Here is a 6,000-nt window from a genome sequence, read left to right as displayed (position 1 = left end):
GAGCTTTCAGTTTGCATACATGTTCCTCATAAGCTGAACCACCAGCAGAGAAAAGCAGGCCTTTGCAGATGTGATGAAATGCATTCCACTTTGCCAAAGCACTCACATCAGTTTGACTGGTGGATAAAAGACATTCTTAAGGGGAGCTCTTCAACATCAAGGTATGTGATACTGTGCTTGTGATATAGGATTTTGATGTCTGGTTCGTGGCCTCACGCACTGGAAGAATGAGAATGCGGACCCAGAGAGGTAAATTGAAGCAGTATACAGATTTATTGCAAAAGCGAAAAGCTCAAGAGTGCAGCTCTCTGAGGAGAGAGGGGATCCAAATGGAATACCCCGCAGACTAAGCTGAGCCAGAGATTATATGTCCTTGGATCTGTAATCTTTAAGTTGTTTACCAGGAGCCGGTTGGGCTCCCCACCACTCCCCTTCCTGCACCTGGGCTGGTATCTTGGCTGACTCTGTAGTCTGATGTGGTAGCCCCTCCTGCCCAGTTCCCTTTTCTACATTTTTTTTTTATGTCACCTGCTGTTCTCTTTGGCCTTGAGGCCCTTCGCCGCGTGTCTCTGACTGCTCACAAGTTTCCCATCTCACTTTGAGACTGTTGTCTGGGCCTTGATGCCCTCCACCGCAGTCCTGGCCCTAACTGCCTATGACTTTACTATCTCACTTAGTTTTCTTTCTCTTTTGGGCCAGGGAATGGAGCACAGTGCTCCATAACCTCCTTTCAGGTTTTGCATCTTCCTTTTTTTTTTTTTTTTGCTGTTGAAGATTAACACTAATTATCACGTCTGACAAAATATGTATGTGTGATGATTTAACCACTTTGTACAATCGAAAGGATGATGGTGTCAGTGAGTGTTTAGGTGGAGCATGCTGATTTCCCTGCCCCTTCCATCCTGCCTGCATGTATTTTCACATTTTCTCTCATTATATTTTCTCAGTGTGCCCTTCTCATATCCTGCCATCCCCATAGCCATAATTTGGCCACCATACAGATCACTGGCAGTGTTTAAAAAGAGGGTAGGTCACAGGTGGACAGTCTTTGATCACTGTGTGTAAAATGGCTGTGAATCATGAAAAGAGTTAGAATGTTTATAGTGTGAAACTGGTGGGTTTTTTTAAATTCCAATTTTATTACATTATTGGATATTTGATATGTGCTTACATAATTACAGTCATCTTTGACAGCTGAACTGATAGGTGTTTTATCTTCTGACATCCTTTGGTTTTCTTTGCCTACTGATTCACAAAGGTGTAGCCAGCAGGTAGTAGTTCCTTAGGAGAGTTTATTGATAAGACACTACCTGCAAATAACAGTTGTCTCTGAAATATTTAAAAAATTTGTTCTTTCATAAATTGATTTAGATAGGCATTTAATAAAAGAAAATACGGTAACGGATTATAATCATTAAAAAAACCCTGGACCTTCCTGGAAGGGCAACATGTGAAAACATCAGTCCCACAAGGGGACAGTAATACGAGGTATGATCAAAGAATATGGTGAATGTTTAAATAAAAAAAAATTATTACAGTAAAAGATACATTGCCATTAAGCCCCCTCAAAATACTCCCCTTCGCTTCAAATACGCTTATCCCATCATTTTTGCCACTTTCTGAAGCAGTTCTGGAAGTCCTCTTTTGCGAGTGTCTTTGTTGTTCTGTTGTGGCTGCCCTGATGTCCTGAATGGATTCAGAACATTTACCTTTCACTGTCATTTGACTTTGGGAAAGAGCGAGAAGTCGCATGGTGCCAGATCTGGTGAATAAGGTGGATGAGGATACACTGTAATGTTTTATTTGACAAATTGCCATACCAGAAGTGACGTGTGACACAGAGTGTTTCCATTGTGATCACAAAATATGGTGAATGCTGCTGCCCATTGCCATCCAACAGAAAGGCAGGGAACTTCATTATGGGAAGCAGAGCATCGAACCTTAGTGACAGTGTATGACAAGTTTCAACTTGTTTGGTGTAGTCAGTCTGGTGTGAGCTATGGTTGAGAAAAGGTGTGTTTTAAAGTGTGCCATAAATCATCCTCCATCATGACAATGCTCCATGTCACACATCGCTTCTGGTATACGGCAATTTCTGTCAAATAAAAACATGGCGTGTCCTCATCCACCTTCTTCAATAGATCTGGCACCGTGCAACTTCTGGCTCTTCCCCAAAGTTAAATTGATTCAGGACATCAAGGCAGCCATGACGGAGCAACTAACGACACTCACGAAAGAGGACTTCCAGAACTGCTTCAGAAAGTAGCAAGAACGATGGGATAAGTGTGTTGAAAGCAAGGGGGAGTATTTTGATGGGGCTTAATGGCAATGTGTCTTTTATTGTAATAAATTTTTTGAATTTAAACATTCACCATATTGTTTGATCACACCTTGTACTACCTTGCTACAACACCTGTGATGACTGATTGTTCAGACACAGTGGAGTGTGTAAGCTATACTAAAGGAATTTACATAATGAAAAAAGGTAAAAGGGGACTCCTTAGCTTTTGAGCCTCTAAAACAGGTTTTGAATGAATGTTGCCACCTCCTGTAACACAGTAATTGACAAACCCTCACACAATTACTCAGTGCTAAGTCTCAAATTACAGTTTACCTGGGATCTCGGTAAATTAAAGCAAGGTCCCCCAAGTTCTTAGGGGAATTACTGAATATAATATAGAGGACACAGGGTGTACTTCACCTTAACCATCAGAAATCCTTGCTTTTTCTCCATAGTCATAGCACCCATTCTCCTAAAATATCCTATAGTGTGCAGGAAAGCTCAGAACACATAATTCAGAAATTCAAAATTCAGTTAAATTTCGCTTCCGAATTGGCTTCACAAAATGGGACTCCATGGTTCATACCCCTGACTTAATTTAGTTAATATGGTCTAGTGTAAATTACAGAGGACCCTGAAGGATTGAAAGCCATTATAAGAAACCTATCAGGAAGAAGTGATTCTCCCAGTGCTTGTCCTTTGAACATCTGAATGTGACCTGTTCTTAAACCTGGAAAAAATGAATGACACCTCACACTGGATTCCCACAACCTTGAGTCTGTGGTCACAGCAAAGGAAAACCCTATTCCCAGTCCCCAACATTATGGAAACTACGGACTCCATCCACTCAGCAACGGGTACACATTCTGCTCTCATAGATTTAGGTAAGTCTGGTTTGCTCAGTGCCTATGTCAGCAGCCTCTCAAATGCCATTCACTTTCACCTCTGAAGGACAGGACACGCCTTTACCTGGTTCCCCTCAGGGAACCTCAGCACCATTACCACCACCCCCAGTCTCTGCAGGTTGGATCTGAGCTGCGTTTATCTTGCTCCAGGAGAACAGGTATGACGTGACAGTCATGATGTTCTTTCTCGACACTCATTTGACATTCGACACTCATCCAATACATATATTGGAAAATGGGGCTCGCAAAAAGTGGACAAGCTGTTGCCCCAGACATATTACCAGACTCCGATACCTTGGTTACATTTAAAAAAGTTATTTAATAAACAGGTCACTTCCTTCCTTACACCATGAAGAAATAGCTACAAGTCCTTCTCAACACCCACAACACTCTAAATTCTTTTCATGTTTGGGAGGCAACATATTTCTTGTTTACAAATTTTGCTCTATGCTGTTACTTGCAAATTGGCCCACCTTGAATGGGCACTCCTGCCATAAATGTCTCTAGACTTAAAATTGCCATGTAATGGGTATACCTGGGAGGTGTTCACCATAGAGGCTTCATTGACCCCTCTCACACTTGGAGTTACCCATAACGGCCTTAGGATGTAATTTCTCTCCCTTGGTTATGTTGACTAGATGTTTATCAATTTTATTAATCTTGTCAACAATCAGCTTTTTTTTGTTTTAATTTTTCATAATTAAAACATTGATTTTTCATAATTGATTGAATTCTTTTAAAATTCTTATTACTTCTTTTATTCTGTTTATCCATTGATTTTTCATAATCACATTGAATTCTTTTAAAATTCTTATTACTTCTTTTATTCTGCTTACTTTAGGTTTAATTTGCTCTCTAAATGTTTCCTAAAATGGATGCCTACTTTATTGATTACAGACTTTTCTTTTTTTACTATATATGTTCGATGGCATAAATTTCTATGTAGGCATTGCTTTTGCTGCATCTCACAACAATTGATAAATTTAATTTTCATTTCATGTAGTTCAAATAATTTTCCTTTCTCTTGAAAGTTTTTCGGTCCCATGTGCTATTAGAAATGTGTTGTTGAATGTCCACATATTTGGGGTTTTTCCAACTAACATCCTGTTAGTGATTTCTAGATTACTGCCTATGTAGTGTGAGAGCATACTGGATTTTGTATGATTTCTGTTCTTTCAAAATTTTTAAGGGGTGTTTTTTGTTCCAGAATGCGTTCTTTGTTGGTGAAGGTTCCCCATAAACTTGAGAAGAATGTATATTCTGCTCTTATTTCATGAAGTACTTCATAGATTACAATTAAATTCTGTTGTTGTATCGGGCTGTTGAGTTCCTCTCTGTCCTTGGTGATTTTCTGCCGCTGGAATTTATAATTCATGATAAGGGGTATTGAAGTGTGTAATGATAGTAGTGAATTCATCTGTTTCTTTTTGCATTCTATCAGTTTTACCTCATGTATTTTGCCCCTCCTTTTATGCACACACATGAAGGATGTTATGCCTTTTTGAAGAATGGTCCCTTTTATCACTGTGTAATGTACCTCTTTATCTCTGAGTTTTCCTTGGTCTGAAATCTGCATTGTCTGAAATACATATACCTATGGCATGTTTTTTTCATTAGTGTTGGCATGGTACATTTTTTTTTTTGTCTCTTTACCTTTCATCTATCTCTGTCTTTATATTTAAAGTGACTTTCTCCTAGACAATGTGATTAAAGTGGTAATTGATTCAGTTGGATTAATATGTACCATACCTTTTACTGTTTCTGTATGTTGGCCTTGTTCTTTGTTTCTTTTTGTTTTCCACCTTTTTCTGTCTTCTTTGGCTTTAATTGAGCATTTTACCTGATTCTTTTCTTCTCCCCTTAGGATATTAATTACACATATTTTAAAACTATTTTGGTGGTTGCCCTTGAGTTTGCAGTATACATTTACAACTAATCTACTGCCTCTGTCAAGTTACACTGTCTGTACCACATCACTGGTCATACAAGAACCTCAGACCACACTATTCCCAATTTCTTCCTCTTTGTACCTGTCACCTTGTTGTCATTTATTTCACTTGTCCATAGCTTATACTTGCCAAATTGTTGATAACATTATTTTTTAACAAAGTGTCATCTGTTATATTAATTTTAAGAAATACAAAAGATATTTTACCTTCATTTTTTTGTAATCCCCTTTACCATTTACATTCTTTCTGATGAAGTTTTGAATGGTTTTCCAAGTATGTGTACTAATGAAAAATTCAATTTTTGTCTCAGAAAGTTTTTATTTCTTCATTTTTGAAGGATAGTTTTGCTTGACATAAAATTCTAGCAGAGTGGTTTTTTCTTTCAGAACTTTAAATGTTTCGCTTTACTTTTCATGCTTCCATGGTTTCTGAAAAAAGTCTGATTTTAATTGTAATCTTTGATTTTTAATGACTAAGGTGTTTTTTCCTTCTCACTTATTTCAATATATTCTTTCTCTTGGATGTTTGTCTAGTTTGAATATGATACACTTGGTTCTGGACTTTTGTTTCTAATATTTAGTGTTCTCTGAGCTTCCTGCATCTACAGTGTGCCATCTAGCAATAATTTTAGGAAAATCTTAGTCATTGTTACTTCACTGCTTTCTTCCATTCTTTTTTGTCTTTTCCTTCAGGAATTCCCATAAAGTATATTTAAATCTTCTATGTAAAGTAGGTTGTCCTAGGGTTCATGGATATTGTGTTCTGTCTTTGTTCTTTTTTGCATGAGACTGCTGAAATAGATTTTTTGGTTGCGTATAGGCCATGTTAAGAATTGAATATCTGGGACATAATTCAGAATGCCATG

This window comes from Rhinolophus ferrumequinum, chromosome 18, assembly GCF_004115265.2.
Source record: "Rhinolophus ferrumequinum isolate MPI-CBG mRhiFer1 chromosome 18, mRhiFer1_v1.p, whole genome shotgun sequence".
In the NCBI taxonomy this organism is placed as follows: domain Eukaryota; kingdom Metazoa; phylum Chordata; class Mammalia; order Chiroptera; family Rhinolophidae; genus Rhinolophus; species Rhinolophus ferrumequinum.
The sequence above is the reverse complement of the archived record's forward strand: the minus strand, read 5'-3'. Positions refer to the sequence as shown.